This window comes from Leptonotus elevatus, chromosome 18 (genome assembly GCF_054856555.1).
Source record: "Leptonotus elevatus isolate MCC_2025b chromosome 18, RoL_Lele_1.0, whole genome shotgun sequence".
Classification (NCBI taxonomy): Eukaryota; Metazoa; Chordata; class Actinopteri; order Syngnathiformes; family Syngnathidae; genus Leptonotus; species Leptonotus elevatus.
Genome location: NC_141256.1, coordinates 11,891,678 through 11,919,245, shown reverse-complemented (window position 1 = coordinate 11,919,245; position 27,568 = coordinate 11,891,678). Strand labels below are relative to the sequence as shown.

Sequence of the window (27,568 nt, the reverse complement as noted above, 5' to 3'; positions counted from 1 at the left end):
ACCAACCAACCAACCAGCTGACCAGACCGAATCTTCTGACCAACCAACCAAACGATTGATCGACTAACCAACCAATGAACCAACCAAATTGACTGACTGAACAAACAAACAACCATCTATCAAACAAAGTGACCAATTGATGAATTGACTGACCAATTTATCAATAGACCAAATAACTGACTGAATATAAACCGACCAACCAACCTCCTGAACAAAAACCACCATACATCAAACTGACCAATAAACCTACTGACTGACTGACTGATCAGCAAGCCAACAAACATTTGACCAACCAACCAACCTACCATCTAATGAACTAACTGATTGACTATTCAACCTAAAAATTATTTCAGTCCTTTTCCAAAATGCTTGGTAGCACATACCATACAATCATAAAATATTGTATCGCATACGTAGTTGATGATAATTGGTTGTGCTTTTATTGCTGCGAGTTTCATGTCAGCAAAACAGCAGCTGCAATAAAAAAAAAAAAAGAAAGTCTGATATAGTTTGTTCAATCTGCGGCAACACTCTACTCGCTCGTGATTTGCTTTTTTGCCCTCTCAGCAAAAACGCTGCCTTCACTTGTAGGCAAAAGAAAATAACCTCTGGGATTTTGATATCATACTAGGAGTCAATGTAGCGCAAAAGCCCAAAGAGAAGCGGTGTACATTCATTTTTTTTTTTTTTTCCAAATCCGTTTGAACTGAACTGTGTCTCTATTAGTGTCGACTTCCACGTAAGACTCATTACATTGGGCGGCGGAGTGTGTGCGTGTGTGTCAGCGCAATAGTGTCAATAATAAAAGAGCCACAGTAGTGCTGCTCTTCAAATAAAGCATATATATTCTCTTTAATGGCCCGGCCTTTTATTGACTTTGGGGGGGAAAAATCCAATATTCTGCCTGCGTGCCAGAGAATCTTATCCCGCGTAACGTTCAGGACTGCTGAACGCGCCAGCTCCTCGCTGCAATTATCCGGAATTGTCCGCCCTCAGTCATCAAAGGCTTACAGTTGAACCTTTGAAAGTCCAAGGCAAACGACGCTGCACAATTGGGGGCAAAATACATCTCTAAAGTAGCGTAATGGCACATCAAACAATCTCTACACACATAAAGTGAAAACAAAGGTCAGAATACAGAAGACAGCAGAATACAAAGTACGGAAAGCCCCTTTGCTTCTGTAGTTGGGTTTCCATCCACCCATTTTTATTTGAATTTTCATGAAATGCGGAAATAAAACAGAATGGAAACGCTAGAAATTCCCAAAAGGGCCCAAAGTTCGCAAAAAAAACGTTTTTACGCTTAGAGGGAATAGATTTTGAAGTGTATCGAAAAAAGACAAATTTGGGCGAATTTGGGCTATGGAAACAGGTTTTGCGAATAACCGCTGGCAAGACCGGATACACGTCGCATGTTTTAACCGGATATTACGTCACATTTTGTAGTCCCATAGCAATGACGCACGATAAAGTACGGTTTGTTTGGGGAGGGAACGGAACTGAAATATTCTTGGAATTAATTAAAGAAGCGAATATTAATGCTATTTTAGATGGAAAACAGCAAAGAAACGCTACAGTTTATCAAGAAAAACGAACTCTTACGACGTCATTGCACGGCGCAAAAATATCAGCCGAGTCATGCAAAAAGCTGATCAGCAACTATAGGATATGTTTTATTTGCTTTAATAGCCAATAAAGGCGTTTTCTATTGATTTTTGAGGAGAAAGGTATGAATAATTTTGGACGTGCCACTTTTTGTTCAAAAGTACCCGGTATATAAAAGCTGAGAAATATTTTTTTCCAGAGAGAGAGAGAGAGAGAGAGAGAGAGAAAGAGAGAGAGAGAGAGAGAGAGAGAGAGAGAGAGAGAGAGAGAGAGAGAGAGAGAGAGAGAGAGAGAGAAATGCAATGTATGCCCCTCATCACAAAACAAACAGAACTTAGTGGAATATTCATTATTCAGCTAGTCACACACACTGTAAACTACAAACAAAGCATACACTCTAAAAAACAATAAGCTACAAACACGGCGTGGCAACGTGTAACTATTCTAGAAAAACATCACCCACAATTCCGTACGTACTACAAAGTCACCAACTTGGTAGGGTCTATAAATTGTTAACGTTTTCTTCATCAAAGTAGAAATGTGTGAAAGTCAAGACTCACTTCCGTGGCTCCCGTGAGAGGAGGACTGTATTTACCGTAATGACAGTACTTTTTCTGTAAGGCGCAAGGGCTGGAATTTTTCAGATAGCACAAACGGTGTCAGAGTTCTGGTAATCCAAAGTGCACCGACGTAAATGCATAGAATTTGCTTTTGGCATTCTTCCTAAAAAATAGGACAAATTGTGTCCCGGGAGAGATTTTTATTTTCCAGGACAGCTGGTAAAAAAAGAAGACAATTCTGGGAAAAACGGGACGGGTGGCAACTCTATGAGGAATAGTGACTACCGCCGCGGATGGTCTGGAGGGTTGTTCTTATATACACGTGATCGGTTTGGTGGTGTATTTATTTTTGTCATTTTTCCGGCGCGATTGCTGTTTAGAGGCCTTTACACCAGGGCTTGCGCCTAAGCCCTTTCCTTTCCATTGTTGTCCTAAATGTGCTCAGTGAAGAGTATAAAGATGGTTTACCATGAGAGCTGCTGTTTGCAGATGACTTGACATTGATGACTGACAGCGAGGAAGAGCTGCAACGAAAGTGGTTGTCCTGTCAAAACGTTATGCAGTCAAATTGACTGATGGCGAACACATCCAAGACAGAAGTAATGGTCAGTAGTGAGAAAAAAAAAAGAACGACATCAAGGATAAGAAACAACCCCAGTCTCGAACGAGTCCAAGCGTTTAAGTACCTGGGAGTAACGATGGATGAGGAAAGAGGCTTTGAAACAGTGGGATAGCGAGTTGACAGTAACGTGGGGAAAGGGAAGAACTTTTTTTGTGTCGTAAGAGACAGGAAAATGCCCAGAGGACTGACAGTAGAACTGCACAACACAGTCATATGAGTGGTGTTGTTGTATGAGTCAGAGTTATGGACAATTGGGGGGAAAAAAAAGAAGAGGAGCAGGAGTGAGGTTAATAGCTTCAGCAAAGTTTTGTCCCCCACCTTTCCCGTAATTGAATGCACCTTATGGTGACCTGTCACGGTCAAAAAAAAAAAGAAGTAATTTTTTGCCAACAAACACTCAAACGTTTTAGCTGCTGCACTAACATATTCCGCAGAGACCCTTGATCCACTCTGTAGTTGATTTTGAAGTTTTAAGACCCACAACGGCACCACAATGGCGAACCGCCTTTGTGTACGTACACGCACACTGTGTGTGTGAATACTGGGCCAACTAATCAATAGATGGATGGATGGAGTGCAGAGCAGTTCAGACAAAGAGTGCTGCAGTAAATAGGCTGCATGCTCATTGGGACCAAATGTATGTGTCCTTGACTATTAAAGACACACTGGGCAACCACAATGTGTGTGTGTGTATGTTTGTGATCCGCAGGCTTTGTTTGTGCACACTTTGTATGAATATTGAAGCTGCAGTTGTTTAGGCCCCGGGCATGGCGCACCGTTCCCTCGATATAAAAATGTCTCCCACAGGATGAAGGCAGTTGGACGAGTGGACATCGCTACAGTTGTCCTGAAATCACACACGTGAGAAGAAGTTAAGAAACAGACAAAAGACATTTCCAAACCTGGAAAGGACAAATGACAGTCATGTGACAAAACAGAACCTGTCCAGCCAGTCAACCAACAAACAAACCGTCGAAATGCCTGGCTGACCGGGAAAATAAATTACTAAATGATCAAACAATAAACCAACTGGCCCACCAGACAACTGTCCAACCCATCAACAAAAAAACAAACCAATGAATAACTTGCCCACCAAACTACTGATCATCCTGTCAACAAACTTTCCATCTAACTGATCGACTATCTAATCCAGGGTTCACCAATTTAGGTCCTCGAGGTTTTAGATGTTTCCGCCTACCAACACACCTGATACTAAAGATCAGTATCGTTATCAGGCATGCTGATGAGATGATTATATGAATCAGGTGTGCTAGTGGGCGGAAACATCTAAAACCTGAAGGACTCTGGACCTCGAGGACTGGAATTGGTGAACCCTGATCTAATCTATTACCATTTATCAATATTTCAATCTAAATCAACTGACAAACCAAAATGACTGACCAACCGACTGACTAACCTACCTACCTACCTGCCTACCTACCTACCTACCTGCCTATCTACCTACAAATCTCTCAACTAAACAACAGAACAGCAAACCAATCCACTGATAAAGTACTCAACCTACAAATCATCCAACCAATAAACTGCCTGACTGCCCAAAGCAATTGTCCACCAAATTGACAAACCAAGTGATTGACTAAACACTGAATCAACCAACCAACCAACCAACCGACCAGAAAAACAACAAACCGATCAACCAACCAGAAAACAAACAAACCGATCAACCAACCAGAAAAACAACAAAGTGATCAACCAACTAACCAACTAAGCTAATGACCAATCATTCGACAAACAAATCAACCTCCCAACTGGTTGACCAAACATTCAACCTATCGACCAACAGAATCAATCAACCGAATAACAAACCAAAAAAAACTACAAACCGATTAAGCAAACAAAAACAAAACAACAACCAACAAACCAATCATTTAACAAACTTGACAGATTTATCTACCCATGAACCAATCAAACAAACTGACTAACTGACCGACCGATAACCAACCAATCAATGATCGCCAAAGTACTATACCTCGACCAAGCTATTGGCATAGTGTCTGTAGAATAAGTTTAGATTGGTTGGTCGGTTGATTGGATATTTGGTCACGTTTCACAACATGTTCATGCCTACTTTTTGAATGTGAGCTGTCTGACACAGAACTGCTAAACATTCCACAGGTGGTCACATTTCTTTCCATTCTTTTGCTGACAATTCAATAAATATTCAGGAAATAAACTTTTATTTTAAGCTCCCTTGTGGGATTGTACCTCTATGATGGAAATGTACACAACTGCATCGCCCACGCTGTGCTCGCTGCGTACACACCGTCTCATTTAGTCTTGCCTTGTCCTGCAAAATTGGTTTTCGTCTCCGCCTAAATTCCTCTTCATAAGTCATACGCGCTGACAATGTGATATATATTTACTAGACGTGAGGAGACGGCGCTTGTTGGCATAAACAACGCAGCAGGTGAGATGACATTGTGACAGGTTAGCAGTTATTTGTTGTTGGATGGTTGGTTATTTGATTAGTAGGGTGATTCATCGGTTGATTATTTTGTGTGGATCAAATGATTGATTAGCATGTTGATGGTCAGTCAGTCATTTAGTCCGTTGGTCACTTCGTTGATTGCTAGAAGGCAGGTTAGTTGATTAGTTGGTTGATAAGTTTGGTAGTTGGATGGTCGCTTATTCTTTTTTGAGTTGGTTTATTTGTCGATTTGTGAGGTTAATAGTCGATTGATTGATTGGTTGATAGGTAGATTAGTCGTCAGTTGGGTTGTTTGTTATCTCGACGGTGGGTTTGCTTGTTGACCAGTCGGTTGTTTAATAGGTTGGCAGGTAGGTTTAATTTGTCGGTCAATTGGTTGCTTGGTATGTTGGTCTGTTTATTAGTTGGATTGTGCGTTGTTTGGTTAGTAAGTTCATCTGATTGATTTGGTTTGTTGGTTGTTGGTTGGTTGGTCAATATGTTGATCGAATGATTGGTTGGTTGGTAGATTAGATTGGCCGGTCAGTTGGGCAGCTGGTGTGTTGGTTGGGCTGTTAGTTATTTGAATGGTTGTTTCTTTTGACTTGTTTATTTTTTGGTTGGATGATTGTTTGGTCTGTAGGTAGATTAGAATGGTCATTTGGTGGATTAATAGGTTGGTCAGTTTGTTAGATGGTTGGTTGTCTGCTCGTTTGTTGGACGGTTGATTGATTGGTAGGTCGATAAGTTGGTTGGTTAATTGACTTTTGACAGTTCATAGGAAGGCTTGCTGTTGACTTTATTCCCTATTATTATTATTTTTCCCTGTTGTTGATTGGACATATTGATTAGCACTTTATTTGAATGTTTTTTAAATTGTATTTTTTGAACATGTCTGTCACCTTCTAACTGCACAAATGGCGTACCTTATAAAGTGGCCAATGGTCTCATTTTGATTTCCTTTCAAATAAAACAATATATTACGTGCGTGTGTCTGTGTGTTTTGAAGCGAGTCGTGCGTGTCATGAGTGCGTTTGCCCTCAGCTGAGCCCGAAATGACACGGCGGCGGTCATCTCGGGCTGGGGAGCAGGCGGTGACATTTAAAGGACTCACTTTGTTCAGTGTCCATTTAAAAAGAAAAAAAGGAGTAAAAAAAAAAAAAACTTTCAAAAATGGCCTGCAGCAGCAAGGGGCCGATTTTCTCCTCGCAGGTGTGCAACCGAAGGAGACTCTGAACTCATGATGACATTTTTATCATCTTCGTGAATCTTGATGGATTTGTTTTTTAACGTGTGTCCCTCAAGATGTCATTGGCTACATATCTTGAAGCATGATGTTGATTCTATAAATATGTGTCCGTAGTATAAGTCTGTCATTATTTCCCTGCATGTTGTATTTGCTTCAAGCAAACAGGGTGATCATGACATTCATGACGTTCTAATTTGCTCAGGTGTCGTCGCAGCGAAGAGGGAGGAGGCGGGTTGTAATTTGAGGGGGGGCCTAATGGGCTTTTAGTCACCTCTGCAGAGCACAACTCTGCCATCTGCTGCGGGGAGCTGCGCCTTGGAAACGGGAGCGCTATTGACGCTAACCCGTGCGCTCGACAGCTGAGTACAGACAGACAGGACTCTGCTGCATATGGACATTTTTTTTAATTTTTTTTTTATCATGGTGACCTCGTACAACACACACACAGGCGGATGCGTGCAAACTTCTCACCGATAGAAGCTGTAATTAGACACTTTAAAAGCACGTGGAGTCGACAGTCTGTACTTTCAAGCAATCTGCTGTGAGACTTTCAAAAACAGCATCCTCACGTTTACAACTTCACCTTCAAAAATTCATTTGAACTATTAGTTTTACTTTTTTTTTGCCATTTTTGTTAAGAGTATGAAAGCCTAGAATTTTTTTATTGTATTAGAACAAATTAAAAATTTGTGATTAATCGTGAGTTAACTAGTGAAGTCATGCAATTAATTATGATAAAAAATTGTAATTGCCTGACGCCCCTATTTTTTAATAATCTTTTCTTTAAATTTTTTTTTTTTTTTTTTTTTAAATATATATTTTTGTCTCGGTTTTGTTGAACATGTTTTGGTGAAATTGACCCTAACCCGTGCGCTCGATTGTTCAGGCCAGTCTGGCTCATGGAGCTTTATACAAAAGAGAACAACTACAAATAGAACAACAAACAGAAGCGTCTTTGGGTCTTTTGGGCTGTGACGGGAGGAGAATAATCGGTCCAATTAATACTGCATGGATTTACGGGCAAGCTGTGGAACATTTGGTGCCGGTGCCATTTTGTTCCCCCCTGCCCCTTGCTTTTGATTTGTCATCCATGTTTAGTGTGTGTGTGTGTGTGTAAAAAACAAATCAGAACAAATTGTCACACGCGAACGTTCCAGGAAAACAAACAAGTGTTGTGTTTGCATGCAAACAGACACATGAAAATGATGACAATGTTTGACCGTCTTTGCGTGAAATCTGGCAAAAGCACGTGTAAACATGTGAATTTAGGCGTTTAAAAACAAAATGTTGATGCTAATTACTTTGATTCTCTTACACGCATTCAAGGGCACACACACGCCACAAACATTACTAAAACATGCGGGGGAGTTTTAAACAGTTGTCACCAGAGACTTTCGGTTCAAGAAGCAGACTTTTGTGGTGGTGGTGGTGGTGGTGGGGGGGGGGGGGGGGTTGTTGTTAAAAAACAACCAGGGATATGGGTTTAGATTAGGGTTTCAAATGTTGCTATTGAGCCACGGTTAGGGTGTTAAGGCTGGGTTAAGGTTTAAATTTCAAACCAGTTGGGAAAGCAAGCTAGGATAATGTTCTGAAGTAAAGGATTCAAACCTGGATTGAGGCTTCAAAGGCGGATTGGGGGTTCTAGCCAGAGGTACGATTTCCAACTAAGAATCCAATCAAGACAGGGTTAGCATTTGAAGTTCGGGTTTGAAACCTGGATTGAGATTTTAAACAAGAAGTAGAGTTTCAAAATATTTTGTCAAGCCAGGGTTAGGGTTTTAAATGTGTATTTAAAGGAAGGCATAGGCTTTCAAATTAAGGTGTCAAAGAACAATTAGGGTTTTACATTTCAAGACAGGTTTGGTAGGGTTTCAAGTGTCATGCTTGGGTTAAAGTTTTGAAGAGTTTCAAGTCAGGAGTACGGTTTCTAAATTATTTTCTCAAGCAAGGATTAGGATTTAAAGACAGGGGTAGAGTTTGAAATCAAGGTGTCAAACCAGGATTAGGGTTTCAAATGAAGATGTTAAACCAGGGATTTGAAATGAGGGTTTCCAACCTGTTTTTAACTCATTCACTGCCATAAATTCATAAAATTATTATTATTATGTTTTTAAATTAGGGGCGACAGGCGATTAACATTTTTAATTGTAATTAATCACATGACTTCATTAGTTAACTCACGATTAATCACAAATGTTGTATCTGTTCTAAATGTACAATAAAAAATCTAGGCTTTCATACTCTTGTTAACAAAAGTGGATTTTTTTTTTAAACTAATAGAAATAGTTTAAATATTTTTTTTACGTTTATGGCCGTGAATGGCAGTGAATGAATAAAAAAAGAAAAGAAAACATTTTTAAAAATTTGGGGTGTCAGGCGATACAAATTTGTAATCATAATTAATCGCATGATTTCACTAGTAAACTCACGATTAATCACAAATTTTATATTTGTTCTAAATGAACAATAAAAAAATTCTAGGTTTTCATACTCTTGTTAACAAAAGTGGAAAAAAAAAATTAAACTAATAGTAAGAAGTAAGAAATAGTTCAAATGAATTTTTGACGTCTATAGCCGTCATTGGCAGTGAATTAGTTAATTACGATTGCAAGGCAGGAATATATTTTCAAATGACGTTGTAAAAAACCTGGATTAGGGTTTCAAACTACGGTTCTAAACCAGAGTTAGGGTTTCAAGTTAGCATTTAAAAACAGGCATAAAGCTTACAAATTAGATGAGGTTTTCACGATACTGTCAATTGAGATTTCAAACTGAGAGTAGGGCTTCAAATGAAGTAGTGAAGCCAGGGTAAAGGTTCTGAACTAAGGTTTCAAACAAGATTTAGGGTTTCAAAGTACGATTTCAAGCCAGGATACAAAGATGAAAACGATTTTGGAAGGGCCTCAGTCACTTTCTAAATACCGATATCTGAAATGCGGCAGTATTTACACATACTGCTTTGCTCCAGTAAAAATAACCTTGGACGAGTCACATGCTCCTTTACCAAGTGTAAAAACATTATTAACTGATCACACGCAGCAGCTCACTCTAGTAAATTTCCATTACCTGACTATTTTTTTTTTCTTCCAACAGCTACCGAAGCGGAACGACGGAACGTCCTTTTGTCTCCGAAGGATAAATCATCGGATCTTCTCCCGACATCGCTGGCTGGCTGCATTGTTTACAGACGCTCACCGCAATCGATTGCTCTGACATCCACTGAACATAAGACCCCTTCTTTTTTTTTTTCTTCTTCCTTATGTTCCCTCCACTGGAGATTAATAGTAGGGTCGCTTAAAAACGTCAAAAGGGAAGAAACGTGCTTTCCGGAGAAGGTCGACCGTCCACAGAAGCGTGTGATCTCACTTTGCTCACGTACGCTATTTGTCTCCCTCACAATAACACACACAGACGCACGTGTTGGTTGTGTGAAGCATGTTCGTGCTTCCTCCACGGAAACAGGAAGATGCCGTACATTCTCGGCGACTCCGCCTTGACCTTTCTCTTCAAGACGCACAGGTTACACATACACACACATATTCCAAAAACCATATTGTGGAACACACTGGAGTCCCGTTTTAAACTTATGTATCACCAGATGTGAACTGTGGGTGCGGAAGCTTTGCTTAGCATAATTATCCCAGCTGAGGCCCCTCTCTGATGCCTACAGTGTGCAAAATTGACCATTTTTGAATCATTCAAATTTGACATGGTTGTTATTGTTATTAAAACTACTCTGCATCAAATTTAGAAGGTTTCTGCTTTGCGACTTCCAAAATATTACTAAAATTAGATCCATGTTCTCCCATTCTCAACTAGAGAAGATCATTCACGCCTTTTGTCGGCTTGCGGCTTAACTATTGCAATTCCCTCTTCACCCGTTTCAACAAAACGTTATTAGACGGTCTCCAACTAGATTAGAATGCCGCCACGAGGCTTTTGTCTCCATCCTGTGGGATCAACCGCATGACTCTCGTTCTGTCCTTGTTCTGGCTCCCTGTTCATTTTAGGATTCAGTACAGAATGTTAACAGGTCAGCGGTCAAGCTCCTCCATTCTTGGTGGATTTTTTGTCATTTTATTGAGCTTTTAGGTGACTGCAGTCTGCTCACTTCGTTTTACTTTAATGCCCCTCACAGGAGATTAATAATTAATAGAGCCTTGTAGTCCCTCACCCCCAAATTGTGGAATGCACTTCCTTTGGAAGTCAGAGTTGTCTCTTCAATGAACGGTTTCCAAAAGGAGTAAAACATTTTTTTGCTGAAGCATGCATTTTAGTGAGACTTTTTTCTTTTTATTATTTTTAATTTATTGGTACCTTTTCTAACACCATGAAAATAGTATTTTACTTACACAGATTATTTATTTTTAGATGAAATGCTTCTTCCTATTTTATTAAAACATTAGTGGTTTTCCCACTAATATGAGCCCAAAATATATACTATTTTTTTAACAACTTAATCACATATATTGCATAAGGATTAAAGCATTGGACTACATGTTTGTGTGCAAATACAATACCTAATGGAAAAACATGAAATGAAAAAAAAAGAGAACCCCCCCCCCCCCCATGTCATTTATTGTCCATATTAAAAACAGAAGTGTCTAAAATACGGTTTTTAATACAGAACGCCACAAATGCACAACGTTTCATTGAATTTGTACTGCGCACTGAACAGTTGTTTGCCTTGCCTGTTCTGTTCCTGTCTTGGCCTTTTGGGGGCAGTGTGGTGCATATACGCATATAACTCACCTACATTATTGATTAAGTGGCGAGAAGAAGAAAGTAGCGCCCTGCCAAGACACTAACGAAGAAGAAATCCGCCACACCGTCACTGGCTCAGTTCGAGGAGGAGCCCTTAAAATACCCAAATACATTTGGTGCCTCAAAAGAAATTAAGGCATCGTGGATGAAATAAAAAAATAAAATAAAATACAGTATACGTAAATTATAGACTGCGGCTTTATGGGAGGCCCGAATTGACTGGACACTATGAAAAAACAAGTACAACTACTCAGCAGGTAAGAGCAGCTGTGCTGTGAATGGTTAGATTGGAGAGATTTGAGGGGAATGGCAGATAAAGTGGGAGAGTAAAGGTGAAAGAGGAAAAATAACTTAGGAAACTATGAGCTAAGAAATGTAAATTAAATTATTCTTTGCTTCAGTGATGACAAAGGACATATGACAAGTTAAACTTAATATTCTGTAAGAAATTAAGTTGGGAGATGTACTTGCTATGATGTTGAGGGACTGGTCTGGAACTTAATAATGTGTTGTATTTAAATGTACTATTTGTGTATTTATATTTATTTCTAGTACAGTCAGTAACAGTTTTTCAGTACGTTCCCATTTTGTTAATTGTTGGCTTTGATTTTCCAATAAACTTGCATGCAGTAAGCATATTTGTCCACTCATACGTTGAGAAGAGTATGCAAAATTTGAAAACTACTAAATAGCTATTGCAAATGTAGAACAGATACAAAAATGATTAATCAGGATTCAACTATGGAATTCATGTGATTGATTTTTTAAAAGTTTAAATAGGGCTGCAACTAACACTTATTTTTAAGAATTTATACATTTGTCGATTATCAGTGAATCATATTAAAAAAACATTTTATTTCCCTTTCCTTTACTAAAAAAATAGGACATTATTATTATAATTATATGCCCAATTATAATTATTTAGTTACTGCTTTGATCTGTAACACCTGTCAGAAAATGAGCAAAAATTTTGATTTTTGTTTTCCAAAGTAAAAGTACATGGACATTTTTTATAAATTCAGAATCAACACCAAACCAGCCTTCTTTTATGGAGGGCTATAGAAATTGGAGATTATTTACTATTGTGAGGCTGAAATTCAGAGGATTTGAGCAATTTTTAACGGAACAAATTGTCTAAATGATTAATCGATTATTAAAAATACTTATTGATAAAGTTGATAATCAATTAATTGTTGCACGTCTAATTTTTAACTATGTGTAGCACTCTTTGTGAAAAGTGCTAGATCAGGAAAATTTGCTTACTTTCAAACAAGTGTTACGCTTTCAAATTATTATTTCAGGCCAGGGGTAGAGTTTGAAATTTGGGTTAGTTACTATGTCAAGCTATAGTGGTTCAAATTTGGGTCAAAGTTTCCAAATACTGTTTCGAAAAAAGCTGTAGGTTTGAAGCCCAGTGATCAGAATGGTACCATGTCTGCCTCAATTTGAGCCAGGAAAAAGCCTAGATGACAAAACCATGTCTCAATATTTCTACCTTGGTGTGGCTCGCATCGAAAAACTCAAAATTTATCTCAATGCCCTGCTGTATTCCCTGAAAATTATATTCACACATGCCATTTCCTGCTCAGGTGTGGGAATTCCGCACGGGAATAAGGAAAGTGCCAGATGGAGCCAAACTGTGCGTCGAGTTTTTCCAGGAAAAATCAAAAAGCGTCTTTATCTTCCCTTGTCTCATTCCACCACGCCAGGCGGCCGAGCGCGACGCCTCTCTTCCCCCGAGCCCAAAAACGGGAAATGTCAGGATGAACCGAGGCCGGGTGAGGCGTAATGCGATGATAATGGCGCCTCCTGTGTCTCCAGTCTGCCAGAAGGACGAACAGGTTTATGCTGACGTAAGTGACGCGCCGCCGGGAGCACATTAGAATGAGTGAGTCCCGATATAGCGCAACAATTTTATAAACACCACACTTAAGTGGTGGAATGAACTTCTATTTATCACAGTGGATATATTCCAGATCCACCCTTAAAATGACAAAATCTGTAACACCACGAGAACATCTACCGGTAATACTTTTTTTTTCCCCTCAAAGTTTTACCCTTAAGCTAGGGTCAACCAATATGGATTTTTTTTTTTTTTTAATGTTGACGCCAATCCCAATATTTGGCGGAAAAATTTCTGATAACTGATTAACTCATTTGCTCCCAAAAACATATAAATATGTTCTATTACCATGGTCCCAAAAATGTGTTTTTTTTTATGCCAAAGCATACAAAAGGCTTTTTTGTTGTTGTTGTGCCTTTAGCCTTTTAATTGATAGGATAGCTGAAGAATTGACAGGAAATGGGAGAGAGTGAGGTAATGACCTGCAGGAAAGGACCGCACAGTCCGGCAATCAAACCAGGTTCGCCTGCTCCGAGGATATTGCGGGTGCTCAACACACTGAGCTCGCCATTGCCCCGATTTTGATGCAGCCTCAAAACTGAAGAGAAACCTTACAGCAATGGTAGTTGTTACAAAAACGGCAAGTAGGTGGCAGCAGAGTATAAGAGATCAACCAGGGCCATGTTGCAAACAAGCTCTTTCCCCCAGTGTTTTAAACAGATTTGTGAATAATGATGAAACTTAGCTATATTCTAATGCGAGTTGCTGCAAAACAGAAACAGATAGAAATATATATACAAGACTCTAATCTTTCTTTTGGTAGGTTCCATGTTTTTATAGCAATAGAACGCAATATTCTGTGGGCCTTGCAAAATCAGTCAAAATCCAGTAAAACAGCCGGGAGCGAAGGGGGTTGCTTCAGTGAAAACTAATTAATATTTTTTTTTATTATGAATAAATAACTTATTTTTTGGTCCCTTGAATGTGAAGTTAAATCCAAAATGTTCTTTATAGTATGTCTTATGCACCCCCACGGCATTCTGATTAATATTGAGGTTGTGGAATATGAATTAAACAGATTGGATTTTTGGGGTGGATTTTTCGGATTAATTAAAAATTCGCAAATGCAATATTAATCAGAATAATGTGTTTAGACTAGTTAGGGTGCCTAGAACACATTGTAAAGCAAATTTAGTATTTGTTTAATTTAACAGTGACAAAAATCTGCAAAATTCATTTTTTTTTGTTCATTTTTTTTTAAAGGGGTTTCAATGTCATTAACTTTGTCTTTTGTTCTATTGTGTTAAAATTAGTGCTGTCAAAGTTAAAGCATTAAATAATTAATCAATCACAAAAAAATTGCGCATTAATCATGTATTATCGCAGATTAATCACACTATTAATTTTGAGCGCAGATGATCCTTTAGCGTGACAGTGGACGGTTATGTTAAAAGTAAGGTTGTTTTGAGCAATAAGCATAGTTACGTGCATTCAAGTAAAGCATTTAATAAATATTTGCATATGACATTCAGAATGTTTGTTGATGTCAAACTTTTTTATTTTTATTTTTGCATTATAAATTATGCAAGTAATGAACTGATTAGAAAAAGAGGTGGATGAGCGTGTGCAGTGGATACACATTTTTGGAGACATCCTCATAACATTAAATGTCGAAAAAATTAACACAACAGGTGCTCTTTAAATTTGGAGGGCAATTTTTTTGGGATAAAAAGCCTTTTTAATTAAGTGAAAAATTGTGATTAATCAAAATTCTAACATGTGATTACTCTGATTAAAAAAAATGTAATAGTTTGACAGCTCTAGTTAAAATGTAAAAAAATAAAGAAAAATAATTCAGCTAAATATCTGCTGATTTTTATTCATTTTTGCTGATTTTAGAAGTGCTAATATCCGATTAGTTTGACCATGCAATTAATCAGTTGGTCGCGAATCATCTTTCCCCATTGAAATGAATGGAAATGCCATTAATCTGTTCTGGCCACCCTGAAAGAAGCCAACAATTTTTTTTTGTAAAGTGTTCTTTTTTTCTTCTTTTTTTTACGTGGAAAATATATATGTTAATGCATTTATAAAAACAAAAGAGTAATGACATATTTAAATAGAATGTAATTAACAAATCATGATTGTGCCTGCCGTGGCCATCGGGGGGCAGTAAGATTCAATCCTGCAAACAAAAATGAAGACGAGTCACCACTTAGGAACTCAGTAAGGTGCAATAATATTACTGTTTTTTTTGTAGAGGTTAAAGAATATCTATTTTGACTAAATTATGTCACAGACGTGTTGTCAAGTCCCCTTGGAGCTGTTTTATAATTGCCCCCTCCCCCCCAAAAAAAACAACCTACATGATAAATCTCTTTCAAGATATCTGTGAATTCCACAAGGTTGATATTTCTCACTCATTGCGAATCCGCAAACTTTTTTCTCAATCTTCCCGCCCGCTCTAGTCTGTGTGACAGAGCGAGACACGATGTCAGCCGGCAGACATCGGTAAGTAAAATTTAGCGACGCCATCGGGGGGATAATGACACGACTAATTGGAATAAATCTCCTCGGCGTCGCACGGAGACTCTAATTATCGTCTGAGGTCGAACGATGACTTGAGGAGCAGCTGCCACGAAGAACGTTACTGTGACGAATGAAAGGCGGCCTCCGTCAGAGGATGGACTTTTATAGATATGTGTCGTTACCTCTGCCAAGGAAGTTTTGTTTGAAGGACTCCACGAAACTGATACTACAACAAAGAGGAATTGCATTTTGGTGCAGATGTCAAGAAACAATCTCCTTCACAATTATTTATTTTCCCATGCGCTCTACTTCTTCATGTAAGCTTTTATTTAATTAAAGGTTTTTATTCATATTTATGGCATTTTCTTTAACTATAATTTAAATACATTCAATTTGTATGCTTAATTTAACAGTTCAAATGGTCAAATGTTTTTGAGTAAATTTAGTTCATTTGTTATGATTTTGGTTTAATATATTTTTGATACTTCTGATGAACTTCAAAAATACACTTCATTGAATGAGTATGCTTTTAACTAAAATTGGTAAATGTATATGTTTGGTTTGGTTTCATTTATTTATTTTTTAGATTACATATACTTTGAATTAAGTTACAAGTTTACACTTTTAATGTGATGGTTATGTTTTTAATTATATTAATTTAATTTGGTATGTTTGTGGTTTAATCTGATTAATATATTTCATTTCATTTTGTGGAATTTAATTTAATTTAGACATTCTAAACTAAATTTAATTAAATTAGAATACTTTCACTTATTAAATACTTAAAAAAAAATTATAATGTAAATGACTTGATATATTGAAATATAATTTAATCAAAAAGTTGCAATAATTTTTCTTATTTTTGGTCTAATTTATTATGTTATGTTTTTGGTTTGTGAAAAGTGAAAAAAAAGTAAATTGCATAATTCATATACAATTTTTTTAATCTAATAGTGTTAGTGATTCAATTTAATTTCATATCTTTTACTCGATCTTGTATACATGTAATTAAGGATGGGCGAGTATCGAAACCAGGCATTGGTATTGGGTCAAGCCTTATTTTAAGGTATTGGGTACTCATGGAGACTGCCGATACCAGCCATCAATACTTAGGCAAATTAATGATATCGGCGAATCATCATATGGGTCAGAACGAAATGTCTCTATTCCCAAATTTTTGTCATTTTATATATCAAAAGTACAAACCCTAACACAAGTATCGGTACTCAATATTAGTGTGAATGCTCGTACTGCTATCGGTCTGAATTTTTTTTAAATATCTAACACCCTTACTTTTCATTTAAATTACTTAAAATGTGTCTTTCTTTTTCAGTGATCTTGCAGCCAAGCACGTGCTGCATTATCCTCCGTTGCATCACCATAATTGCCCGGTCAACTCACTAGGGGAAAAAATAAATACAAATCATACAGTGTGTAGTCGGTTGCTCCGGTGAACATGTGCCGCTAAGCCCGAGGTGTGTGTGGTGGTGGTGGGGGGGAACTGACGGTCTACTTATCAAATCCCCAGGAATAAAGATGGCAAATCCCCTTTTCTCCCTGACCTTATCTGCCGCCTGTCCCGGCAGCCTTTTCACCACACTGCTTCTCAACTGCATTGGAGCGTAGCGCTATCAGCTTACTGCCCCTCAAAGGCCTCATCCCCACATGAAGAAGTGCGAGACCCCGGGAAAAGGCTTGTCGGGATAGTTTTAGATTTCCTCCGGGATGTGTCTCATTCCAGATCGAAAGACATTTGATCGGTTTCTTGCTTTTATTTTCATAGTCGCGAAGAGTGTGCCGAGGAGACTTGCAAAGGGACGGTTAGGGTTTCAAATGCTAGCTTGAAGGTTTCATGTAGTGGTGCTCCGGTCGATCAGCCACCGACGATGATTGGCCCATTTCCGTGGAAAAGTATGTATATTCCGATCAATGCCGATTTCTAAAATCGATCATCTTTTAGGCGTTCGAGCCTGTTTTGGGGTTTCAATTTGGGTTTAAGGTTTGAAACTAGGGTATAAAGGCAGGGTTCATTTGATAAAATAGGGTTTGTTTGTGTCAAACCTGGGTTAAGGTTTAACATTCCGTTTTCAAGCAAGGATTAGGGTTTCAAGTCTGGGGTAGGGATTGGCTAATGGTCAGACACGCTCCGTGGAAGAAGTTAAAATTTTGGAAGAAAATCTTGGAGTTTGGAATTGTGCCTTAAAAACTGGGTTAGGGTTTCAAGCCTGGATTAAGTTTTCAGGGAGGGGTTTCAAGTCAGGCTTTGGATTTCAAAAGATGATGTCATGTTAGTTGTTTAAATTTCTGTTTCAAGACTGGGTTGGGGTTTTGTTTCAAGTTAAGAGTTTAAGACAGGGTTAAGATGTCAAAATTAAAGGAGGATTTCAAGTTAGTGTTTTAATTTATGGTTTCATGCCTGGGTCAGGGTTTCAAGTTATGAGTTCAAGCATGTTTTAAGTTATTAAGTTTGAGTTTTCAAGCCTGGAATTTCATTAAGTCAGGATTTCAAATGTGCATTTGGGTTTCATGTAAATTAATATGACAAAGTAGGGTTTCATACCAGCCCTTAGGCTTATAAGGGGACTCATTTGCAAAGGATGGACATCATCAATCTTTAGTCTTTTTTCCCCGTGAGGATGGAGGGGGGGCTTTGGTGGGGGGGATGCGGAAAGCGCCACTTAATTGTCCTCCATCTCGACAGCTTCTAATTACAACGGCTGCGTTAGATCTCATTAGCACTTCTTCTCACACATGACTTGTGGATGAAGAGCAGAGTTTATTCCACATCACCTCACCCTGCGGCCACGGCAAGCAGGTCCGCCCCCACGCCGGGTGGAGGGCACGCTCGTTGACCCCGACGAGGTCACGCCCGCGCTTTACCCGGTGTGGCCTCGCTGTGATTAAGCGGCGGGAGGCGGTGGCGTCGAGGGAAGCGTTGAGCACTTAAACAGATGACGGCCATCCGGAGCACGTTTTGTCCTCCGGCGTCCTCGGATGAATCGTTTTTCTTTTTTTCCGCCGCCGAGGAGCTTCTTTGCTGTGTTTAGGTGGGTTTAATGGGGATAAACAATTAATGAAAATAAATGAAATTGCAAAGTCGTAGAATGCTTTTGTTAAATCACAAAGGCTACAATTTGGGGAGAAAAACTTAAAAAAAACAAAAAACAATTTACTTATAGTGACTCGATAATTTCAGTGCGAGATTAAAGGTTTCTGTACGTTATGCTGTGTGATATCTGCCACCTATAGGACTGGAGTGGAATAACGTGTCATGAGTTTTCACTTGGTTCAATATAGTTTGGCTTACATCGTGTCATTCTCCTGCATCTTTTTTTTTTTTTTTTTTTTTTAAATAAAAGCTGAATCCCCTCCGAGCTGAGTTTGTGGAATGTTTAATGGGCAAACTTTTGTGCCAAGGAAGCATAAACCAAGTTTTGGAGATGCATCGCTCCAAAAATGTCTTGAAGTGAAGAAGTCAGCAAACAACATCTGGAGCGTAAACTTTCCTTGGGCTTCACGTCGCAACACCGCAAACATCTGAACAGCAGTTTGATAAAAAAATTATTTTTTATTTTTTATTTTTTTAGTGTTAGTGTGAAGAAGACCTGCTGTCGCTTTGCAGGCACGCTCACATCTCACACCTGCATTTCAATCCTCTGCTTTAATTTCGAGTCAACAACAACCACAGCGGCACCGATGAAACAATTTCACTTTCTACACAACTAAATTAGAAACACAGAGGATCAAGCCATTTTCATATAATTTCATTTTAAATTTCAATAATTTTCATATAATTTGATCAATAACAGCAAAAACACTTGGAAAAAAAATGAAAAAAATTAAACTGAAATACACATCTTGCAAAAGCTACACTATAATCATTAACTAATTTGCTACCAAAAACATAAAAATGTTCTATTTTAAATAATGCCATAGTCCCAAAAACATATTTACACGCATTGATGCAGCTTCTGACCTGAAGAAGTCACTTAAAGCAATGGTAGTTATTACAAAAACGGCCAGCAGGTGGCAGCAGAGTATAAGAAATCAACCAGGGCCATGTTGTAACAAGCTCTTTTCCCAAGTGTGTTCAACAGGTTTGTGAATAATGGTGAAACATAGCTAGCTATATTCTAACGCTTATTGCTGCAAAACGGAAACAAATACAAATATACTTTTTTTTTCTCTGATGAAAGAAGAGACTCTAATCTTTTTTTGGGGGGTAGGTTCTATAGAACACAATATTCTGTGGGCCTTGCAAAACCAGTCAAAATGCAGTAAAACAGCCGGGAGCGAAGGGGGTTGCTTCAGTGAAAATGGCTTGGAATGAGTGAGTTAACAATATCTTTAGGGTCTTGAAAATGTCAAAATGCTCTAAAATGGCTGGCAGTGAATGAGTAATATGCGACCACCTTGAGCTGAATTCGTTTGTGAATTGGCGCTCTTAAGAGTAAAACGGACCTATAATCCACTAATTTGAAAATAACGAACCACGAATATGCCACTGGAAGGTCTTGTTTTGCCATGATTAGATTATACAAGTGTACTCCAGGCCAGCATTTGTTGCTGTTGTGTACAATAGAAACATCAAGGACAAATACACATTCAAACTGGCTCATGGAGTACACAAGTGGCACAATACGAGCTTCCTCCTCCTCGCGCACACAATAATATGCCTACGACAGAAAAACAAGATCATTGTGTCAGTTTTTTCTTCTTGGTGCACAATCAGCATAATAATGTCAGCGTGATTAAATAAAGATTTGCGCGTGACCGCGCCGACAGCTCCCGCCATTAATAAAATGTCAAAATCAGTTTATCGGATGCATACTAAAAGTCGGCGGGTCCGCAATCAGCCTGGGAGCTCGTCTCAGGTGGTAATTTTCTTCCTGTTTTCCATATGAAAGAGACGAGATGTGCTTCATTGCTCCGCCTCTGACGGCATACGGTTGCAACCTGCTAACATCGGCAATGACTAATGTCTGCTGATGATATCCACATATTAAGATAGGTTTCAATATTTCTTCATATTTTTGTATATATAATAAATCAAAAAAATATTTTTGGGTCGCCACAAAATCTGGAGATCCGCTTGCGTTACTGTAACTGTCCAATGAAAAGTATATACACGGAAACACTCTATGCTTTCTTCTTTAAGAATCCGTGGCGTACATTGCGGCAGCGTTAAAGACAGAGACACAAACAGGAAATCAATACGAGGCGGTCGATTCTGTTTGGTTGCCTTTTGCGCCGCACTGAGAAAAAAATAAAAATAAAAAAATGAACAGAAGGGAGGCTGCTATTTTGGAGAATGAAATGACATTTTGCGGCTCAGGTCAAACATGACTGTGAAGGCAGCGTTTCTCAGAGGCTTGTTTTTATTTCTGGGAAATGATTTTCCGACTTGCAACATCAGTCAGGGGCTCACAAGGCAGCGCTAAATCCCAACATGGAGCTCAGTATACATATAAAGACGCTTTTATGGGCAGGGTTGTTTGTTTTTCGAAAGCTTCTGACCTCATTTTGGAAGTGAACAGAACAAAAAGAGAACATGTGCGATTGACATGAGTCCAGACGAGGCACATGTGCCGTTGTTCTTACTGCAAATTCAGTTTTCACTAACATTGAATACCCATATACTCAAGTGCAGTAAGCACGAGAGAGAATTTTTTTTTCAGAAACTCTCATACAACTGGGAGTATGGCACATTGTGTATTGTGTAGTATTTCACATAGGTTTGGCCTTTAGTCAACTATTAATGCTAATAATACAGAAAATACATATTACTCTTTAAACGACTGATATTGGAACACAATGCTGCAGCATTGCTCAATATAACAGTATGCCCTGTCATATATTCTTTATCCTCTGTACAGACGTCTATGTAAAATATCTATAGCCATCCGTCTGTCTTATACTGCCTCCATGTGGTGGGCAATAGCATAATAGCCATTCAATTGATGTTCCAAAAATTGTTGAATTATTTTTAATTCTATTTAATTATGTCATTACTGTGTTTTTGGTACATTATTATAGAGTGCTGCATTTCTAATTTGAAAAAAACACAGAAATGTTGTTTTTTTGGGGACGAGTAACAGAATAATGGCATTTTCATTCATTTCAATGTGGAAAGGTGATTTGAGAAACGAGCATATAGTCACAAAACAAACTGTCAAGACACTAATGTTCTTCATTACAGAAAGCACCTGGACAGCTTTACAGTAGGGGCGTTAAAAAAAAATCAATTTGGCAATATATTGCGATATTACAGCGCGCAATTCTCATGCGGCCGAATCGATTTTTAAACATCATTTATTTTAATGGGAATATTCAACAAAACGTCTTACTTAGGGTTAGGGTTCACACGTTAAGCATGGAAGAATGTTATATTAATGGAAAATTAGGCCTTAATATTTTATTTCAATGCTGTTCAAACATGAAACAGATTGCAAACAGATTGTTTGTTAAATAAAGTGGCTCAGTTATAAGCCTGGAGTTTCAGATAAAAAAAAAAAATTCATACAAATCTTACAGTGTACATGTACAAGTTTACGGATTAGTATTTTCTAAATTTGAGTTTAAAAAAAAATCGCAATAATCAATTTATAGATTTGTATCGGGATTAATCGGTATCGAATCGTGACCTATGAATCGTGATTCGAATCGCCAGGTTCTAGGCAATTCACGCCCCTATTTTACAGATGCCACAACACACCTGAAGGTTTGTTAGGAGACAATATTTAATCAAACTGGTCTCCACTATTTTAGGAAATACAGTTTTCATCAGATCATTATTATTTTTTTGTCATTCCTCAACCCGCTGCAAAAGTCAGCTTTGCAGATTCCATGTCTTCTCCACATGGGCTGTGAGTCACGCTAAAGACGTCCACCGCAGCACCTCGCGCTCTCAGTCATTCCAAAGGTGATTACAGCCACCTGTTATTTACTTTTCCAGAGGGCTCACTATAAAGGGCTGTTTATTTGGGGTAAGTAAGGCCTTTATTTATTCTTAATTGAGACACAGCAGCTATTGGAGCAGAGGCCAGTATTTTATAGAAAAGCAATTTTTTTTTGTTGGAGCAATATTTTGACACACATGATTAAGAATTATTGGTGATGTGCTTTGAAGAAAAAAAAAACCCTCCATCATTGCAAAGATAGCTACAGCAGAGTTCTTTATTCCAGAGGGGCGGGGGGGGGGACGGGGGGGAATAGGAAGAGGAATAAGGGGACGTCGCAACAGACCGCCAGGACTATTTCACGAAAGAATGTAATTGTATGAATTAAAACATAGCGGAGCACTCAGCAGGTGAACAAAAGCCAATTGTAGCCCTCTCTCAAACAAAGTAAAGAGTCCTCCACATAGTAGAGGAGAGTGCTCGGCTGCTGCAGAGGAAACACTTGGAGATTTGAACGCTGCCAGCGAAACACGTGTCGAGGCGACCTGAGTGCATGTGCTTGTCATGGAGGTGACACCCGGCGGCGCATCAGCGACTCATCCATATTTCATATTTTTCTCTTTTTTTTTTTGTTTGCCTCTCTGACCAAGTTGGGCACCCAGCAAAACAAAAAAAAAATGCGGGTAAAAATGTTGCATTTGTGATAAAAGGGACAAATGGAAAAAAAAAATTTGGGGGGGGATTTTTTTTTATTATTATTATTTTTTTAACCCAAATCCATGTATGTATGTGCAGCTTTTCTTTCTTTGAAAGTCATTTGGAAGTAATATGAATTTTGTGATGATAGAAAATAGATGGCTTGATAGTATTATCGTTTTAATGGCAGTCCCACATGTTGTATCTCCAATACGTTGTGTGTGCAGATTTTTTCGCAACATGCCACACTATTACTAATGTACACATTTGACCTCCACAGCTTTTACAGTACATTACTCTTCATTTTAACAACCCGGAGGAACATTACGGCCGTAATAAGCGAATTGGAGCGTGCTTGCCCGCTGCGGGTGTACTGTAAAGCGATTTTGACAGTCTAAATAGACTCCTGGATGGCTGCTGACATTTTCTAAACTCACCTTAAGTATCAGCTGATTCAGGAATACACAAGAAAAACTACTTGGTGAGGCTGTTTGAGATTCTCGGCAGGCGACCACCACCAAGACTTTGTGTACCTGCGCTATATTCCCACAGTTTTTTTTTTTTTTTTTTTTGCTGAGTGCGCACATACATCAAGCCCACCCAGTTGTGTAAATCGTGCAGCCAGAGTTTTTTTTTCTCCTCCATGTGCAACATGTCACGCTGCTTGTTTTGCCACAAGGTGTTGATGAGCTAAAACCTCAAAATATCATCCTTAAGCATTTTTTGGGGGATGTTATGTTGTCATTAGACTCATTAGTAAAACCATAAATAAATGAAAATAGTACACGCACAAAAATAACCAATTGATGTAGAGGACCAATTTGGATGTAGTACGCGAGTTAAATGGTTAGTTAGCTAGCTCATTGGCTCGTTGGCAAATGTACAGGAAGTATTTCAGGAATATTTAGAGGGATGCTATTGCCATTCCCATCGTGTCCACGACACCCGGGGCATATAAATAAACTTCCCCCAACACATTTGATTAACTTCTCACATGCCCCCGAGGTATGAGGCCTTAGAAGCTCACCAACGTTTAATCCTTGCCTCCGCTGAGAAGACGGCCGCTAATTCCAATCCTGAGCATCTGATCCTGCCAGGCCCGCCGGCATCGAGCTCCTTCCACTGCTAGCTGAAAAAATACAAACAGCAAAGGCAGCATCAAGCCTGTAGCTTGATCGTGACGTTAGGAAAACGGCAGAAAGTCAAAGACATAAAAGATGCCCCTAGTGGAGCTGAACATGATTGCAGCTGCTTAAGTGTTCAGAATGATCTATGGTTAGTACTTAATTGTTAGTTTGTAAGGTAGGCAACATTTTAGTTACCAGTATTCAGCTAGTTAGTTAACGGGATTACATTTCTTTAGCTAGGTTGTTGTTAGTTCCAGTAGTTTCTTAGTTGGCTAGCTCCTTCGTCTTTTAGCTGGTTAGCTCAGAGGTTTTGTAAAAACCAACAACTCATTGACGTAAACTTTGGTGACTTTTTGCGTCATTGGTTGGCTACTAATTGTGTCATTAGTTACAGTATGTAATTAGTTACCAGAATAACAAAAAAAAAACGACTTTAGTCGTTGCTGCAGTACTTAACTTTTAGTATTAAACTAGTTAGCTTTTCGTCTGTTATAAAAGCTATGCAGAAAAGATTTATCCTACTGCAGATGCAGCAATTTTAACTTAATATAAAAGGGGAGGAAGGCCCCTCACATCATTTCCCTGCGATTAAGACACAATGAGTGTCTATTACATTGTGACAGGGGTGTAATTACACGTGAAGCCCCCGCCAGCAGACGTGTTTGAAAAGATGCAAAGGACGACACCACCCCCCCGTTGTTTTAGTGCAATGATTTACTTTTATCCCAACGTTTAATGGACAGTCGATTGTCTCTGCACTGCGTCTTTGAGTGGTCCAGGGTCATTGCTATGTCCTTTGATAAGCTTTTATCTCTTTTTTTAATTTTTTTTTATTTAATGGGAGCATGCAGAGGGTTTTAAACGGGCTAGCGACGCTTATGGACAACGTGGGAATTTCTCAAGCTGACATAGACGAAAAACAAGTCATCCGCCGCTCAGTTTTGATGATGCGGCACTGGAGTTGAAGGTCCCTTATGCTCAAGTCAAGAAATAAGCATTGGGTCACTTATGCTGAGGACTACAGGATGGTTGCATCGATCATAAGCTAACCGCAAACATGTTGTTTTGGGGCGAGGGCATTTTCCTGAGCATTTTTTTGGGTTGGCTAAATAAGTACACAAAAACACTCTCGCATTTTGTTGTTAGTCGTTAGCTTCTTACCTGGGTTACGCATTCACCAATTTTCCCAAAACGTAGTCTGTCATTTAGTTCGACATTCACTCACTTGTTGGCTTGTTGTTTACTCAGCTAGCTTTTTTGTTATTTACTCTCTTAGTTATTTAATTTGCAGCTCTCAAGTTAGTTGTAAGCTTCTTATGTATTTTGCTAGTTATATGATGATTTAGTTATCTGGATTACACATTCAATTTTCCCAAAATGTATAGCTTTGTAGTCAGTCAGCTAGTTAGAAATCTGTTTAGTCATTCGTTTGATAGTTATTTAGGTAGTTAGTTAGCTGTTTTGCTAGTTAGGTTCTTCTTTAGCTAACAATCGGCTCACTAGTAGTTAGCTTGTTATTTAGCTAGTTGTCATCTGAGTTATTTAGTTAGTGCCTTACTTCGATTTTTTGGGTAATTCGACTTATTTGACTTAGTATTGGTCTTATTTAGTTACTCTATGTACTTGCTGTAGTTAACTTATTTAGTTATTTAGCTACTTAGCTTATTAATTAATCGACAAAAAAAAAGCAGGTGTTTGCAAGGTTTACATGTTGTTGTCGCTATTAGTGAGTATAGTGTGTTATAGTGAGTAATAGTGACTGAGCCCATTTGCTAATTTTGCGTATACTTTTGCTAACCAAAACAGCAGCATGATAAAACGTAAGCAGTTGTGATTGGAGACTGCATGTTGTAAACAAATGTCATCATTTTATCATAGATTACAATTTATAGTTTATTTTTCCATAAAACATCCAGAAAGTTTTGTGGAAACTTTTTTTTTTTTTTTTTACACACACATAATGATACAATAAATAAAAGATACACACACCTCGATGAAGGTAATAAACCTACTCAGATGTCAACCCCCAAAAATATATTAAAAATAAGCAGCCGTGCCAATAAAGCGGCACATCCCTGACCTCAGTCCTTATGAATATCATTATTGGTGTTTGGGCTACCTTTTATTTCCTCGCGAAACGAGGTGTCAAAATAAAAAGAATGCATTGAAATGGAACGCAATCTCATGATTTGTTTTTGATTGACTGAATTTGTGCGTCGACTTTTACATTTCCCCAGTTTCTAGGCCAATCTATCGCCTTCTGTGTCGAGGATCTCATCTGAGATTTTTTTTCAATATATTTAATACAGAACTGACCAGGGTGTTCTTGAGTTCATCAATCAGGTATACAGCATGACTTCATTTCAGAGGTGAAATGATGTTCACTGGTATCCATTAAGGCATCATTCGGAAGAAAATTTGCTATTTAAATTACACTTTCTGATATCGTCTTGGATCTTAAAGTACAATTACCGTCATCGTCGCAGTGGTTCGCCTCTTAATTTTCTCCCCTGACGTGATTTAAACATGATTGCCGAGCCGCCACTGAAAATTTAATGGAAAGGTAATTAGCTGAAGGAGAAAAATAGTTCCTTGCAAGAGTGTCTGGAATTTAAATGGAAGCATCCACCTTTTTTTTTTGTGCGTGTGAAAAACTTTGTTACAGGTGCCGAACAAAAGTTTGTCCCCAGGGTCTCCTTTTATTTTCACATGGAAATAAATAATGATCATTGTGTAACAAAAATAAAGAAGAGGTTCTAATCATCTAATGCAAAAATCTATGTTGATTGCTTAGAACTTGCTTAACCAGGCTTGTATTTTTACCACAATAACTTGAGGATGATTTGTATGGAGGACCAAAACTGCCAAAATTTAAAATAAATAAATGACTAAATAAATACTGACTGATGACTAAAAGTGAAAATAAAAACGGTTTAAAAAAATCTAATTCAAAAATTAAATAAAAATGAATAAATATAAATTAAAAAAAATAATATATATCCCTAAATAAATAAAAGTAAAAATAAAAAAATTAAATAAAAAACGAGATTAAAAAAATAAATCTACTGTATAAAAAGAATTAAATAAATAAATAATGGGCTCCGCTGTTGCAAACCGCCTAGAGTGAGTGGATCGGCGAACAAGGAAGTCTCGCCGCCGTCGCCAGCTTGCATGGAGAGCTCCAGCGATGGACGACTATCTTGTCCACTGTCACCACAACTTGCAACTTCAGTTGCTGGGCAACAA

At 38.3% G+C, this 27,568-nt stretch overlaps 1 protein-coding gene across 2 annotated transcripts in view; it reads left to right on the top strand.

The window, feature by feature from the left end:
* LOC147158617 (MAM domain-containing glycosylphosphatidylinositol anchor protein 2) overlaps positions 1-27,568 on the top strand; it is a 223,234-nt gene that overhangs the window by 8,551 nt on the left and 187,115 nt on the right. For both annotated transcript variants that reach the window (XM_086060428.1, XM_086060426.1), the window contains exons 3-4: positions 9,558-11,485; positions 12,938-13,081. The gene's annotated coding sequence lies outside the window, so the exon portion shown is untranslated. The remainder of the gene's footprint in view (positions 1-9,557; positions 11,486-12,937; positions 13,082-27,568) is intronic.